The sequence below is a fragment of the Vespa crabro genome, chromosome 15 (assembly GCF_910589235.1).
Source record: "Vespa crabro chromosome 15, iyVesCrab1.2, whole genome shotgun sequence".
NCBI lineage: Eukaryota > Metazoa > Arthropoda > Insecta > Hymenoptera > Vespidae > Vespa > Vespa crabro.
Window position 1 is genome coordinate 471,795 of NC_060969.1, and position 18,965 is coordinate 490,759.

The 18,965-nt window shown below is 32.1% G+C and overlaps 1 protein-coding gene across 2 annotated transcripts in view; it reads right to left on the reverse strand.

Annotated features, from left to right (window-relative positions):
* LOC124429285 (acetylcholine receptor subunit alpha-like 1) overlaps window positions 1-18,965 on the reverse strand; it is a 119,576-nt gene that overhangs the window by 78,842 nt on the left and 21,769 nt on the right. Inside the window, exon 1 of one of the 2 annotated variants that reach the window (XM_046974351.1) lies at window positions 4,569-4,888. The exons of the other annotated variant lie outside the window; for it this stretch is intronic. The gene's annotated coding sequence lies outside the window, so the exon portion shown is untranslated. Of the gene's footprint in view, window positions 1-4,568; window positions 4,889-18,965 lie in introns of those variants that run through there. 2 annotated transcript variants of the gene reach the window in all.

Genomic DNA, 18,965 nt, shown 5'->3' on the forward strand with positions numbered 1-18,965 from the left:
GAACTTTCGTTGAATAAGGGTTGGCTCCTGCAATGGAAAACTTTTCCTTGATTCATCACTCCTATCTGATTCTTTTTTCCGTGTATTTTTTGAATAATAGATCTTTTGAAATATGATTTAATTATATTATGATATATATATATATTACATTAAAAAAATATATTATTCTTAATTAATTAAAAATCTCTTTTTCTTTGCCGTCGTATAATTATATACTTGATAAGAATAAAATGATAAAAAAAAAGGAAAAAAAAAGTAGAACACCTTACCAGAAAAGCTATAATTGTGAATGAAGATATATAAATATATTTATCGTATAGATATATAACACAATGAAAATTATAATTCCGTATGGTTCAAAGGTATGCAAAAAAGATAAATCTACCTTTTCAAATTAACAATATACTTCACTTTAACAACTATCTTACCAACGAAACATATTTATTTACATTGACTATATCTTTCATTGTTGTCCTTTAACGATTATAATATATAAAAATTCGTTTAAAACATATTTCATCCTGCGAAATATTTTTCTCACGATAAGAACTGACGACGTTATCGAGATAATGAGTAGCGGTCGATTTAACAAACCCATTTTCTCGGTCTCGTATCAGCCAACTAATCCGAAAGAGAGAGAGAGAGAGAAAGAGAGAGAGACAGAGAGACAGAGAGAGAGAGGAGAGAGAGAGAGAGAGAGGAAGAGAGAATGAAGAAGGAAGGTGAAACAAGGAAATCAGTGAGCGAAAACGCTTCTCTTCGCCGTTTTTTATAAGTCCGGAGAACGGTCGACTCTCTTTTCAGTCGACGAGACGCGGCTTAATTTAGAGCATTCGCTAGATTTACGGTGCGGCTCAACCTATCTCGTTCCCGGCTCAGGGCTCTGCAGGTTTATAGATGGCGTAATGCTTGACACGTAGCTAACATATAAACGTTAGTTGCAAAAAAAAGAGAGAGAGAGAGAGAAAGGGCGAAAATGATGAACGAAAATATAACGTGGATGATGAAAGCAAAATTAATTGTATCGACCTAATGTTTCGTGCATTCCTTGTGATTCTTCGTTATCATGTTTTTTCTTTTTTTTTTTCTTTAAAAACAAATGATTTATGATTTTTGTACTTATGGACAAAAAATGGTTTAATAAATAATTGTATACGTGTATGTATTAGTAATAGTAATAGTAAGAAAATTTGAAAAAATGATTATAAATCATGTCTCAAATATATGTATAATGCGAAACTTATAATATTATATAATTCATATTTAGTACTTTTTTTTTGTTTATGGAAGAAAAAAAAATTTTAATAAATAGAAGAATTGAAAGAAGAACTATAAAAAAAAATTATATAAAGTCAAACTTATAGTATAACTTAAACTTAACGAACAGTAAGCTTTGAATTTTGAATTAACGATTAAGTTCGTGGGAAAGAGAAAGAAAGAGAAACGAAATTTAAAAAATACATATATCTATATAAATTTATAACTTCAAAGTTAAATAACGTATTTATAAATGTTTAACAAATAAAACTGAAAGGCATCGTTGAAATGCTTCAAAGAATTAATAAACGAGAGAATCTAAAGTTTACTTAATTTCGTTGAGTATCTCCTATATAGAGTATAAAAAAGAAAAAGATAAAAAGAATTCTGAACTTAAGTAAGTATGTTTGATTTACAAAATGATAACAAATGTCACTGATAAGCTTATACATTCGTCACTTTTTAGAGATCGTTGTGACGTTTCGTTATTTCTTCGCAATTAAAAAAGAAAAAAAAATGAATAAATAAATAAATGAAATGGAAAAAAAAGGGAAAGGAAGAAGGAAGATAAAAAAAAAGGAAAAAACAAATGAGACACCATGACTCACACTGCATAGTTATGTCAACACACGTGTCACTTCGTTTTCAATCACGAGAATTAATATTAGATGGATTCATACAAGTACTCGCGAATCCGATGACGAACGAACGATGACCTAGAGCGAACGTAGATATCGCTGTGTCGAATGTCCGATCGTTAATCAAGGGATGGATGGTATGGCATCGCGCACGTGCGCTCTACACGACGATGTATTATTATCAATTGAATTATTAATTTAGATGGAGCAATTAGGGCGGAATGTCTAATCACGAATTATTATCATCGACCAATGCCCGATCGATTGCATTCTATCGATAACTCAAACTTGTTCTCGTAAGTCTGCAAATCCTCTGTGGTTCTATTCGAACATAAGATAATTCGATGAAAGTACACAAGCGCGAGTAAAAGGATGATAGATAGAAGTAAATTCAGACAGTGAGACAGAGAGACAGAGAAAGAGAGAGAGAGAGAGAGAGAGAGAAAGAGAGAGAGAGAGACATAAGGATAAGGAAGAAAGAGAGAGAGATAGAAGAGAAAATATATGGCATTGAGATGCAAAGTGGAAGGGAATCTTGTGGCTCGAACGAAGAACACAATGGAAAGCAATCCGAATGATCTATGAGTTTTCTAGCCAGTAAGGGTGGAAGATCTCGATTCATATGGATAAACTAATTCAAGATGGCGGCCTTTATATATCGACATCACGATATACGAAAAGGATTCCGTTACTGAGTATGTAATTTCGATAGGAAACAGTGAGCATGTAATACGCTTTACTCTGCCTTTGCTATATACATATGTATATGTATATATATATATATATATATACATCTCTCTCTCTCTCTCTCTCTCTCTCTCTCTCTCTCTCTCTCTCAATGATTTCATGTGTATTGTCGGTTAAGTGTATGTATGTACATATTCTCCGCAAACGTTTCCATTTCCGTGCGTACACGCACATGCTAAAGCGAGCGAATAAACACGAGGAACATCCGGAAGGCAGGATCGTTTTGTTGATTCCATGCTCAATCGAGAATAGATATCGACGATACGTCATTTAACGTCCGAAGATATAGAAATTAAATTAATACCGACCAGTGATGATATACGAATAGATGACGAAACTCGAACGACATTTAAAATTTCAATCATATTGATAATAATAAGGAAAGAAAATCTCGTTTGTTTAAACATAAATTAAAAATCTTATATACAATAAACTACGAGGTAATGAACGTAAAATGGATCGTATATTTAAGAAAAAGTTATAAAAAAAAAGAGAGAGATAAAAAAACAAAATTCAAAAGGAAAGAGAAATAAAATTTTCGTGACTAGGAAGAACAAGCCAAGAGTCATCCCCTCCTTTAACCACCTTTTCATATCTCGTCTCTGAAATATCGGCTTTGCAACTGACGTGTAGCATAGCCGACGAAAAGATATTTCAACGACTCCTTTTCCTCCTCTCTCTCTCTCTCTCTCTCACACACACACACACACATACACACACATACACACACACATTCATTGCGCACACACGTCGGAAGTGTATGGCACGTTTAACGTATTTCACAACGCCGTACGTTTCGCGTTTAAACAACCTTCCGCGTAAAAGTGAGAGAGAGAGAGAGAGAGGAAGGTAGAGAGAAAGAAAAAGAGAAAAAAAGAGAGAGATAGGAAGGGGTAGAGGGAGAAAGGAAATGACAAAACATTTCAACGCAAAACCGGTAAAAATTCACCGGAAACGCGATAAAATCGCATATATATATATATATATATATATATATATATATATATATATATATATATATATATATATGTATGTATGTATAAATCACACATATATAACAGCGACGACTCGTTACTCAATTCGTCCATGCGCATGAGCATGCGCATTAAAGCTCGCATTATATCCTAACACATAACAACGTTATTGAATGCTCGTTGACGATCGTCGAACCGAACGGAAATCGAGATCCGATTAGGATACTTTTCTTCGGTAATGTCATATTCACCCGTTGTTTTTTCTTTTTCTTTTTTTTCGTTTTTTTTTTTTATTATTATTATAAGTACGTACTCATTCATAAAAATGCTACGAGGCGTGTGAATAAAAAATGTATAGAAGAGAGATGAACAAAGAAAAAACGGACGAAGAACTTAAAAATAAAAAAAGAAGCTAAAGATAAATGAGCATTTATAAAATGTACGACCTCTCTCTCTCTTTCTCTTTCTCTCTCTCTCTCTCTCTCTCTCTCTCTCTCTCTCTCTCTCTCTCTCTTCTACTCGTAGAACGGTCACAAATGCAATTATCTCATGCGACCTCTCTATTTGTATCTCTTGGTTTAAACTCTCCTTACTATACGAAACTCTTCATGTGATAAACTCAAACCGAATGATTGAAAAAAAAATTGTCTAATTTCTAACTCGTTTTATCTCAACTCACACGTACAGTTTTATTCAAGCATAATTCTTATTTATGTAACCGTACCTGGTGCTACTTAAAAATACGTCCAATTTTTGAAAACATTATTACTTGTTATTAAAAGAGTATACAAAAAGAAAGAAAAGTAATAAAGAATGAAAATAAAAAAAAAAAGAAAGAAGAAGAAAGAAAAGAAGAAAAAAAAAATATGTATAACACTTACATGTAGAATAAGCGAAAGAAAAACGCTATAAACATTTGAAAATTCAACTGCAAAAATACGAAAAGATTTACCGTATCGAATTTTCTCCCAAAATCCGTCTACTGTAATGGAGTTGTTGTTTCTCTTTCTCTCTCTCTCTCTCACACACACACAAACACACACACTTTTTTCTTTTCTTTCGTCTGTCTTTTTCTCTCACTCTTCTTCATCTCACACTCTTCACCAGGAATAACGGGCAGGTATCATTTCACGAAGCGAGTCCATCGCCTCATTAACCCAATTAAGCAGCGAAGCTTAATGCCACGCGAGCTTTTTCTCTTTTTTTTTTCTTTTTTTTTTTTTTTTATTCAGCGAATTAGCGGCTGGCTCTGAAAGAGCCCGTTGAACGAGCGGCTGTGATCGTGCAAGGGAATAACCCACCTCCTCCATTGAAACGGCCCTGAGACTACGCCTGCCCCCCCACCTACCACACCCATCTTCTCCCACGCCCCTTAATCATCGTCACCCTTTTAGATCCCGCAAGCAAAATTTACATCGTTAACGGTTCGCGGTCTACGCCACGACAAATTTCAAAGAACGTCAAGGAACGAGAAAAAGATAAAAGAGAAGGAAGAATCTGATATGTATGTATGTATGTATATGTATATGTATGTATGTATATATGTATGTATATATGTATGTATGTATGTATGACATGTACGAGTACATCGAACTTTCGTAAAGGATTGCTGCTGGTGAATCAGTAAACGATGGCCATTGAAAAAACGCGAGATCTATAATACGTTTTGAAATATTTTCTTTTTTTTCATTTCTTTAACATTTCTAAATCGTGAACCCGTAAATACGTATAATCTTATTATAAAGTATATCATATAATACTAACACAAAGAATCATTCATTTTCACTGATCATTATTTAATATTCCACATTCCGAATAAAAACACGATATCAACATATTTTTCTTTTGTCATTCTATTATATCACAAATATTTCTATAATTAATATAATCATTAAATAATTCTATACGATATAAGGAAGACAAAGACAACGATAATACAGAACGATTTCGAGATTATTCGAGATGGTTTAGAAAAGCTTTCTAATACTGTCGACAGGAAGACATATCGAGATATCAACGAGAATTCAAAAAGCTTCTCTCGCTTGGAGAACTCTGCAAAATGATATCTTTATTTGATTCCAGATTTCATTCCAATCACTCGATGCGATCTCATTGTAACAGTCAAAGATGGCAAAAGAAGTTTCTCAAAGCTTCAAAAAGCGACGAGAAATTTTTCACTCCAGTGAACTTAAAATAAATCTTTTTACGAAAAAAAAAGAAAAAGAAAAAAAAGAGAGAAAAACAAAAAAGGAAAACATCACTCACCGTTAACATCACGAACTCGAGAAACTCGCTGACCATATTTCAACTCGGACCTATGCTTTGCATCACTCACTTTCTATTTTTTTTTTACGAGGAATTCCAAAAGAAGAATCGTTAAAATCAAAAACGTATCGTAGAAAAAAGTATCGTAAAAAGTAACGATAGAAAAGTAAAAAATAGCACTGTATTCTGACGTTCCTTTAAGTCCATCAGAAACAATTAGCACTTTGACTAAATCCCATGAATATTATTTATAATAATATAATCTTAACTTGCAATTTTTAACAGAAAATTTCAATTTATTTTATATTAATATACAATATAAATATAAATATATATACAAATGAACAAAATGAATATATATATATATATTTATATTTACTATATTTATTATATATTTATATATTTATTATATATAGCATGTATATATATATATTTATAAATTTACTATATTTATTATATATAGTGTGTATATATATATTTACTATATTTATTATATATAACATGTATATATATATTTATAAATTTACTATATTTATTATATGTAGTGTGCATATATAAATTTACTATATTTATTATATATTTATATATTTATTATATATAGTGTGTGTATATATATGTATATATATATATATATATATATATATATATATATATTTATTCATTTTATCCATTACGAGCAGGCTCAGAGGTGTTTCGAGTAGACTTGAAACAGATAGGCCGTTTCTAGCCGCCAATAAGATTTTGACGAATAACATTCGAGCATTTATCTTACAAGCATTCCGAGATATTATATATTTATAAAAAAGAAATTTAATTATACATTTATAAATAAATTATTCAATATTGTAATAACTTACGTTGAAACGTGAGAAAATGCGTTAAAATATATATAAATATATACATATATATATATATATATATATATATATATATATATATATATATAAGATGTTAAAAAAAACACTCAATATTTATACAGTACATAGAACACACTATACTGAATAAAAATTCTTATTAAACATAGGTCAAAAGGTCAACCGTTTCTCAGATCATATATATATATATATTATATATATATGTGTGTGTGTGTGTGTAGATTGTATAAATCGATGACGAAGCTAATACGATTTTCTACAGAAACGAATTGAAAGCACCGTAAAGAAATTCTTAAGCGTCGTAAAAATGGTTTTAAACCTTAAACTAGGATAAACTATTCGACCAATTACTTCAGCTGAGTGATGTTAATCTTCGATAAAACCGCAGTCTGTTTTTCGATCGAATGAAAATAGAAATGTGATGCGAGATTAAAAGATCACTATGAAAGAGTAATCCGATCGACTTCTAAATCCTAGAAAATCTTCAACGTTCGTAACTGAATCTAATTAGATAAACGATTAGTAAAGAACATGGTTCATAGATTACTCTAAGTTGATCTTTCAATACAAATGTAGTCTATTTCTCTAACAACTGCCACTTCTTTTCTTTTTTTCTATTTCTTTTTCTTATACGTGTGCACGAACCCTAATGCAAACTCAAGCTATCGATAAATCTTTCCAACAGCTGGTGCTCGAATACTACGTTTTACTTTTTTTTTATCTCTCTTTCTCTCTCTCTCTCTCTCTCTCTCTCTCTCGCACAATGCTTTCTTTCTTCATTTTCCTCCCCCTTACTTTATATCGATAGCAGTAGATTCTAGTCCGTAGTAAAAGTCACTAAAGTCGATTTCTCTTAAAAATATTATATTTTTATGAACAGTAGCCGATACTTGTTAATTAATCGTGTCGATTGATCAAACGAAATGGTGACAAGGATATAAAAACAACGACATTTATATCGCAAATTAATTTAACCGGAGAAAAATTATATATATATATATATTTTACTCTTCATAGCTTTCGTCTCAATGACGTCGATTCGATAAAAATTATTCGATAATTGCATAAAATATCGTTAAAAAATCGTAACTAATTGATAAACTCCTATGGGTATTCGAGTTATTTATTGTTTAAAGAGCATCGAAAGCCTCGACAAATAAATTTTTCTTTTTGTAAGAATTCTTGAGAAAAAAAGAGAAAAAGAGAGGTATATATTATCGCGGGAAATTCAATGTTATCGTGTGCCCAAGAATAACGAGTTCTCGTTTTCACTGCAAAGCTTAATTTATTTACATCGTTGTTGTTATTATTATTATTATTATTATTATTATTATTATTATTATTATTATTATTATTATTATTATTATTATTATCATTATTATCATTATTATCATTATTATTATTATTGTTGTTGTTATTATTATTATTATTATTATTATTATTATCATTTTTATTATTATTGTTGTTGTTATTATTATTATTATTATTATTATTATTATTATTATTAATATTATTAATAAAAAATCAGTAATCATTCGTTGGGTGAAATATCTTCTACATGAAATTGAGTTGGTAGGTCGGAAATTGCTCTCCTGGATTTCGAGTAGTACTTCGTTAAAATTTATTCACCCAACCTGGTCCCCTCCCTTTACAACCAAATAGTTTGGTCGGGTGGAGTTTTGCAATACAACGACGAAAGTAACCGTTTTGAGGGAAGGGAAAAGAGGTGGGGAAGGCAGTGACATGGGGTGGCAAAGGAGGGACCTGGGAGGGGCCTGAGAGGGAAGGAGGGAGAAATAGGAAACGCTGCTTTTTTTTTCGACATCGGCATGGCCGATGTACGTTATCAACAACAAACAAATCGACACAAGAGGCAGCTCGTACAATTTACCGTAAAGAAGCGGGCGTGTGACTGGGTAAAAACATTTTTCGTGCGTGCCGTTTTTCATCCGTTAGGCATGAAAATGTCCACAGGAAATAGAGAGGGAGAAGGAGAGAGAAAAAGGGAGAGAGAAAAAGAGAGAAAAAAAAAGAGAGAGAGAGAGAGAGAGAGAGAGAGGAGAACTGGACTTTTGAGATGTGTGTTCAAATTTTCTCTCTATCTTTTTCCTCTTTCTCTCTCTCTTTCTCTCTCTCTCTTTTCTCTCTCTCTCCCTCTCTCTCTTTTTCTCTCATCTCTCGCTCTATTTTGTTTCTTTTTTTTATCTCGTAGAAATTCATACGACGCATACACAAACAATAGAATAAACTTTATCCCCGAGCGTATCGTCCACTCGCGTTTAGAATTTTTTTCCTGAAATTCAAAGAGAGAAATCTAACTATGTTTCTCTTCTTTGTGATAAAAAGCATTTTATTCGCCGATCGTGTTTATTACATATATTCGCATACTGAAAAGTTTCAGAAACGACCATTTCAGAAAAGATACATACTTCAAATGTTTGATGGACGAGAAGGAATATGTCAAACGAAAAAAGGAATTCAATGAAAGAAAGACAGAGATAAAGAGAAAGAAAGAGAGAGAAAAAGTAAGAGAAACATCATCCATCGAAATTCCTTCGAAATCATAAAATTATTATATACTGCGTCGATAAACGACAAGCTATCGGGAAGATTTGAGAAAAGAGGTATATTCCTGAAAGATAGGATTCCTATTGGTGATTTACAAACAGAAATGTTCGCCGTAAGTGGTAATAAATGTTGGCACATTGAAATATTGTCGGTTATCGACATGCCGGTGTAATATCGTAGAATTATTAACGACACGCTCGTCATTACCATCGAGAAAGAGGAAAACGAAGAGTAAAAGGACGATTGGTATAGAAACGATTTATCACCATCGAATTCGTCGATTACAATATTTTTTCAAAATCCTATCCAAAATCCAAAAATGTATGTATATATATATATATATATATATATATATATATATATATATATATATATATATACATACATACATACATATATATTTATGATAATGTTTGTAAATAATAATATTTATATATACAATACACGTACATATGTGACATACATGTAAACATTGTAAACGGACACGTATAGAGTCATGTACGACGTGCCAAGAATTAACAGGCGTTTTCGAAGGTTTCAGTGAAGAAGCCAATATCGTGCCAGACAACTGACGGATATGGGATTGTTGGCAATTTGTTAGGTGGCAAAAGTCAGGTAGGGATAAACGACTGTAGTAGATAGGGTGTTATTTGGACGGCAAGAAAGTAGCACGTGGAAAGGAGACAGAGGAAGAAACGAAAATATAGAAAGAGTGAGAGAGAGAGAGAAAGAGAAATAGAGAATGGAGATCGGTGGTTATAAGACTACCTTTTTCAGTAAGTCACTCACGTTCAGACATTATTTAGAGCTCGAATTCCAGGTACCAACGTGTTTCCTGAAAGAATCGCCTTTCGAGGCCAAGAAGACGTATTCCACATCCGCGGTAAGATAGTGGATTCATTTGAAACTTCAAAATCCCCCACCTAGCTCGTCACGAAACGAGCTAGACATCGTGCCGCGAGTGACAACAAGACTCCTCTTTTCCCATTCTTTCTATTTCTTTCTCTCTTCTCCGTTGACTCGACCCTTTCCCTATTCCTTTTTTCCACCCTGCAAATTTATGAAGCACGCAAAAAAGGCAGACGAAATCTATTGTACGCTACTGGAAGAGGATTGTACTGTAGAATCTCTTTCTATCTTTCTTCTTCACTATTCTATCTCTTCTTTTTCTTTCTCTTTCTTTTTCTCTTTTTTCGTTTTTTCTTTTTTTTTTGTTTTTCATCTTTTCTGTCGTACGCAAATACCAAATCGAGCTCACTTTCTTGTATCCGACGAAGTAAACTCCAAATCCGCCTGAAGTATTTTCAGACAAAGTGCTATTCGTACGTTCTTCGTGATTACCATAGATAATACCATTTGAGAAATTCCAACCGTTGTATCCAACCGTTTGTATAGATTTTATAGCGTGAAAAGATAAGTAATACGAATCACTTTTTTTTTCTTTATATGTTGTATAATATGTCTCTTATATGCCAGTTAAATTGCAATTTCTTTCTTTCATTTATTTATCTATTTATCTTTTTTCTTTCGTTTTCTTTTTTCCTTTCTTTCTCCCTTCTCACACATCACTGTCATCCAACAAATGATCTTTCTTATATGCGAAAATAATGAAATAAAAGAAGGGAAAAAAAAATAAGAAGAAGAAAAAAAAAGAAAAGTACGAAAATACAATTACTAATATTATTATGTTTCTCGGATTAAATAGTTCCGAAGTTTAACGATAAAAAATGCTTGCTAGAATGACAAGATAAAATGCGCAAAGAGCATTTTATATTTTTAATCAAAGACAAGTGAAACATACCGCGAATATTATTTTTCCCTCAGCACAAGATTGCATCGATGAAAATAGTATGCGTTTTTACGATCGTAGAAAACATTTTCTTCCTTACGTAATCACAAATGCAATTCTAACGTAAGAAAGAACTCTCGGAAACTCGGTAGAAAATATCATTTATATTCGAGAAGCCAAGTAAAAGAAAATGGAGGGGGGTAGAGAAGGTGGCGGAAATAGTAGTAGCAGTAGCAGTAGCAGTATTTACTCGTGCTCTAATAAAATTTGAACTGAACTTCACACAATGAGGGAGTTAAAAGGGCATAGATGGTACTCTCGTCCGAACAGTGAGTAAGTTATCCGAGGTTCGTTTCACTTCCATTAATCTATGAATTTCTTACGATAAGGAGTATCCTTAATGCGCTCTAAAAATTTATACCTCAAATGTTCACGGCTCTGAACGTTCATAAAATACTCCTCATAAAAATAAAAAAAAAATCTATAAAAGTGAATATGCTGTTCATATCAATCGAATCTTTCAATATGAATTTTATTAAATTTATTGATAATTATAAAAGTTACCTGAATCACGAATACGCATATCATATTGTTACAACATATTAAAACGATATCAAACAATTTAATTCAATTCATTCGATATCAATAGGAATGTAAAAGAAAAATATATGTAATCCAATTTTTTTAAAACTTACGTTAATGTATTAAATAAATAAAATGTATCAAAATGAAGAAGGACAAATTTAAGCAACTCTGTCCAATAGACGTTAGTAACGATCGCATGTACAGGAAATTTATTTGATACCTAACCGATATTTCCGTTAGTGAGATGAGAGAGATATACCGATGGGATTAAGTTACTTAAGGATTCCTTCCTTTCACTTCCATTAACCCTTGAAATTCCATGCGACGGAGAAAGCATATCAAAAATTTATAATGATAGGATTTATGTTAATAAGCGTATTATGAAACCAGAAACACACACATAACACACACCTGTAAGGAAAATTGCATGTACAAATGGAAAAGAGGAAAATCGACAGTAGCGATGTGTATATCATGTACATCTCTCTCTCTCTCTCTCTCTCTCTCGCTTCTTACCCTTCTTCATTTCAACTCAGTGTATCATTGTATGTGTACGCGGGCGCACGTGTGTGTATACGTACACTCGCTTATACGTTACACTAAAAACCGCGCATACCCTACATACACACATACATACATATATACATACATATATATATATATATATATATATACATACTTAGAATGCACGAGCATGCGGTGAGTACATGCACCTCCGGTCTACCTGCAGCGATAGAAATTATGCAAAGCAGCAGCGCTATGCGGGACGAGAGAGAACAAGAGGAGTACGAGGTGGCACGGTGGGTGGCGTAGGGATCATGGAAACGGGACAAAAAGGAAAAACTGCAGACTGAAAATGAGGGAATGCAGGAAGAACGAGTAACGAAGAGAACAGAGATAAAGAGAGAAAGAGAGAGAGAGAGAGAGAGAGAGAGAGAGAGAGAGAGAGAGGAAGCAGGAAATAAGAAAGAAAATATTTAGCGCAAACTCTCAAGGGTAAAGAGAGAGAGAGAGAGAGAGAGAGAGAGAGAGAGGGAAAGAAAGAGAATTACGAAGCAAATGTGGTCACTTGCTTGTCTCTATTTACACATCTGACGAACTTGTAAAGAGAATGAAAAAGAATGAAGATAAAAAATAAGAGAGAAAGAGAAAGAGAAAGGGAAAGGGAGATAGTAGAATATTTAACGACTCGCAAGAATTATACGTAGATTTAAAAACGAGATTGCATTAAACTTTGAAAAATCGTCAATTTATGAAAGGAAGAATTCTTTCTCTATCTGTCTGTCTGTCTCTCTCTCTCTCTCTCTCTTTATTCGTTGATACGAAGACACCGGATGACGCACGAATAATCGACGACAGACGACGAAATGAAAAAGAAAAGAGTCAGTCTACTGCAACTCATAATCCATAGCTCTCTCTCTCTCTCTCTCTCTCTCTCTCTTTTTTTCTCACTTTCTCTCCCTCTCTCTCTCTCTTTCTTTCTCTCTCTCTCTCTCTCTCTCTCTCTCTCTCTCTCTCTCTCTATTTCTCTCTCTCAATTCCGGATTTACACGTATGGATTTTCACCGGTCGCCATGTTGACCGTGGTCAGTGACGAATGGCTTCTACGCAGACTCACTATAATATCCCATTTTAGGTCAAACTTACTCAACAGTTGCTCGTAGAATACGGGATACAGTTTTCAAATGTACCACAACGTAGAACTGACATAAACGTTATACCTTACTACTTACTACCTATCTAGCTAACCGCTATTTACATTTTCCATGAATTAAGATCGTTTTAACAAATCCTTACGACTCCTCTTATTACTGATATTAAGATGTTAACTTGAAACATAGTGGTTGAAAGTTTCTTGCCTATTAATCCGACTTATGATTATCATCATCATCATCATCATCGTTACGTTCAGCAACGTTACTCTCTACTTCAACACAATTTCCTGACGCCTACTTGTCTAACAATATCTTTCATCTGCTAACAAAACTCGAGCTATGTATGTGTATGTATGTACACGTGCGTGCACATATGTGTGTGTGTGTGTGTATGATTGTATATAAGGATATGCTTGAATATTTAAACAGAAAACGCAAGGATAAAATTTATGAACTTGAATAACTATTAGAAATAAATGCCGCATGGTCAATTTCCATTCTAACTCTCTTGAATCGTTCATTAGAATTTAATTTCGACCTTTCGAGAAATGGATCTTCGACAGACGGACGATCGGTGTCGTTGGATTTTTATTATTTTACCTCTGTTATATACATACCTCTCTTCGCAGACACTTTCTTCTCTCGACTTTTTTATCTCTGATCTGCAATTTTTATTTTCCACATCTACTGACAAATCTCTAAGAAAGAACTGCTCGATGGAAGAGAAAAAGAAAAGAAGAAGAAAAAGACTGTTGGATAGAAAGAGAAAGGGAAAGAGAGAGAGTCGTAGAAATTGGTGTTTAAAATTGAAATACGTGTATTTGTTGATACAACGCTAGCGACACGGGATATCCAAAGGCTCCCTCTATGATCATTTGAAATTCGAAGACGATACCTATAGACTATTTTTGTTTCTTTAGAGAATAAAATATCGTAATATTTATATTTTCAAAGACTTCATATTTTGTTACACTTTTAATATCATGTTATTTTATAAATTAATAGTACGATTAATAAATTCATTAATGTCGATTTTCATTTTTCTTAAACGCGTGTTAATAACAAGAAAAAAGAAATATAATCGAAATAATATTCAAAGTGAACGTCTCTTCATTATTAACTTTAATCGTCTCGATGATTTTCTCCCTCGATTTTGGAACACGCTCGTTACAGACAGTAACGACGGTAACGGTTTTATTATAGTCCTCATATATATCATCGAGGGTCAAGCGCCAAAGCGCCATCGTTTAAAGTAGCAACTTTATTAATTCGTATCATGCTAGCCGTAATAACGAAGGTATTTCGCAGTCTACTGTTTTTTCCTCGTTCAATCTATATGATACGAATTTTCTGGTGATTGGTGTTTGTAATAATAGTGAATTATTATCTAAAATTTGAAAAAGAAAAAGAGAAATAGAAAAAAAGAATATGAGTTAGAAACTGTGATGATATATAAATAATAAATAGTTCAATCATTGCATAAATATATATATACATATGTGTGTGTGTGTGTGTATGTGTGTACGTATATAATTAAATAAACTAAAATAATATAGAAAAAAAAATTAGAAAAAAAGTAAAAATAGAAAAACAAGGATATATAAATAAGTAGATATGAAAAAAGAAGGTAGATCGAAGAAGGGTCGAAGAAGAGTCGAAAAGGGCAGCTGGATTTCAAGTATTCAACTAATCTCGAACATCAATATTAACACTAAGCCTTAGACATTGAGCTTGATTAGGGAGACAACGGGTATTCCTCTTGTACGTCGTAGCATGTACCACAAAGACCCGATGGAGCATATTGTGGATCCTGTGCATTATTGTCAGCAACGAATGAACCAACCCTACTATACTCTCTTCTGTTACCACCACCATCATCACCACTACTATCATGGTGATCATCATCGTTACAAACCATCCTGTTTGCTCTCTTCTTCTCCTCGTAGTAGTTTCGAATTTAAAGGCACCACCACAGTGACATTACTTCGCTCGATCTTTTCTTTCCTCTTTTCCTATCTCCCTTCATCCCTTCCCTCCCTCCCTCCCTCTCTCTCTCTCTCTCTCTCTCTCTCTCTCTCTCTTTCTCATTTACTTTCCGAGTAACCGTGTAACCCTTTTTCAAACTCTCATCCATGTAGAAATGACTCTTCAAAATGATAGTATACCATATGATACGATATAATGTGAATTTGATTTTTTTATCAATGAAAAACATTAAATCAAAAAATAAGAATTAAATCAATAAACCGACTTCGATATCATTGCGATAATTATAAGAAAGAATATTAGATAATTGTGCGATAATTATAAGAAAGAATATTAAAGAATATAAAAGAAGAACGATATTAATATACTTTTATAAAAATACATTGTAGACAATGTAGATACGATCTAACATGTATCTATCTATCCTTTTTAATGTCAAACATGTAATATCGGAAATACAACTTTTTAATCTGTAAGAAAGCCAATCGATAGAGTGCACCTTCCAATCTAAACTTTATCACCGAGTTCTTAACTTACGACAATCGAATGATATAACTATACGCTCGAATAAATCTAACGTAAATCGTGATATAACGATGAACAAAATGTAAACTTTTATCAGAATGTTATTTAAAAATTGTATAAAAAATTATATAGCTATGGATAACATGCTAACCGTTTGAATAAATTTATAAATAAATATCACATAAAAATTCTTAAAAGTGAGAGAGAAAGAAAGAGAGAGAGAGAGGCAAAGATAAAAAAAATTCTACAACCGTAACGAAGTTTCATTTGAAGAGAACCGCAATAACGATGGAAAAGCGGAACGATTGGTCAAAGAGGTGGAAAAGGGGTTTAAAAGTTGAAAGAAAGGATGGGAGAAAGTGTAGAACATTGATGAATGCACTAAGTGGTTTCATAGTGTGCTTTTCATATAATCTCTCCTTTGTGCGTATATACGTGTTCGAATGTATGGGTTTCACGTATGGAAATCGATTAATGAGAAATTAGAACGAAAAGTCAAGTCCTCGACAGAAATGTCATCCACGAAAGTTCCATGAGTTCTACACCTATACAAACGTCGAACCTATGAACGCGATCTAGTGTCTGTTCTCGATAAACTAAAATGAAAAAATGTTTAATACTTTCTATTCTTTTCGATTAAACGACGAATATTTCAAGGGTAGAGTTGCCAAAATAATCCTATTTTATGTTATATTTTGTATATATTTGATATATTTTTCGATATCATTACGATCTATACTCTTTTCTCTTACCACCACTATCAAAAATCATCCTGTTTGATACATATGTATATATTCTCTCTGTCGTTTGGATAGGAGATATATATATATATAGTTGTTTTTTAAATTATATATGTATTTATAATATATATTTATAATTAAATTATATAATGAAAATATATATATATATAATATTTATTGTTAAATGTTTAATCTTTTAAAAAAAACGAATTAATTTAATATAAACCTTTTTACCTAATTCTTCGCAGTATTTATATCACGAAATACTGCGAAAGAAATAAATTATAAATTTTCGATTCTATACCTCTCATTTTTTATTTAAATTATATATCTTTACTATTACATAATAAAGAAAAAAATTGATCAATTACGTTTGAAGCATTTAACGACTAATATTTTTAACGATATATAACGAAATATGAATTCACACATAAGCAAAACATAATCGACTTGCTTATCGTGAATCTCGTAAGAAGAGATTTTATTTTGATGGCAAATTTTAATTCCGTTAATGTCATTCCTCGTTCCCCGTCCCCACCCTCCTTTCCCGTACCTATTCTCTACATTTTAACGACCAAAATATATTTACACGAATTCGATTCGATGTAAATTCGTCGGGGATTAATTTAAAAAATTCGTAACGATCAATGTAAACTAAAATAATCCTAGGATGATTTTAGTTACGAATTCAATATTCTACGATTTGAAAACAAATAAACAATACGTATCACGTGGGATTAATCTTTCCGTTCGCAACTTTTTCTTCAACATAAAATAATAAAAAGAAATAAAAACGAAAATAAAGATGAGAACTATCCTCAAGAAGGTTTAAGATTTGGAGAACTTTTCGTGAGCATCAGACTGTAGATACTATGCATAGTCTCGGGCAAACGAGAAAGACAAGGGAAGGGTGCAAGAGTGTAGAGAAGTTCATGCACGACCGCGCCAGGGTCTGGACAATGGCCTGGAATCCGCGATAAGGGTAGACAGGACCCACAAAGCCGTTTCAACCAACCCACTTCGTGTCTCTTTCTCCAGCGAAATCAACCGAAAAAGAGAGAAAGAGAGAAAGAGAGAGAAAGAGAGAAATGTTGGGTCGACGACAATTTAAATGAAAAAATAACGAGACCTTGGACGACGTTTGTCTGCCACGTTTTTGTACCTATCGATCGTTTACATCGTCATACGTCTGTGTTGTACTTTGTTAATGTCAACCTCTATATCTGTTTATATTAAAAAAAATCATTAAATAAGATCGCAGATATCAATAAACTGTTAACCTTTCATAACGCTACATTTTATAGTTGGACTATGATATATATATATATATATATATATATATATATATATATATATATATATATATATCGTATATATACGTATCGCATATATACGTATATATACATATCTTTTTTATTTCATTTTCTCCGACAAAAAATTATTAATTCATGTACAATAGTTTTAATGTTTGATAAGTGAAAGAAAAATTATAACTTATAATTAGTATATTTTTAATACTTATAATCCAATTTTTATTTCAGTCTAAACAAAGATTATATAATGTAAAATTAATAATAAAACGAAGTTATAATATATATTTGTACTACAGTATATTTGTACTATTAAACTATATCTACTATATACTGAGTATATTATAATTATATTTTCTATTAGATATATTGTATAAGTAGATGTAAATAAATATAGATATAATTATATTATATAAGTTGATGTAATATATAATAATTGTATTCTATAAGTTTCTATTATATAATTTTTGTTTTTTTTATAGACAAAAATCAAATTGTAGAGTGTAAACGCGATACAAATTCTACGAAAATACAGCATTTAATTATAATTTATGAGTAGAGATTACGAAACAAAAACGAAAGTTCAATGAAATTCGATAGAAGCGCATTACTTTCGCATCGTTGACCAACAACGTAATCGTAGACGCAAGCTATTTAATCGAATAATATCCGGGCAATCAACTTTACGCTGAAATAATGCAAACGTTAACGGTCCACTTTAAACGATTCTTGCAATTTTCCAACAATATTCTATTTCTACACGTAAACGTACTCGCGAATGTAATACTCATGCTTGCGTGTTCTCCGTTACGAGAGTTTCATAAAAGTGTTTTCTTTTTTTTTCTTCTTCGTTTTTTTTCTTTTCTTTTTTTTTAACAAAAGGAGTAAAAAGAAACAATAAAAAAACAACGCGAAATGTAACGAAACAAAAACTGAACGGGAAACATCATAAAATACGTTCAAGAGCCGCTTTCAAAAACAAGGGCCCTTTAATTCCAAGAAACGCGTAACCAGTTATTATGAAAGTAACATAACACAAGTCAAAAATCTG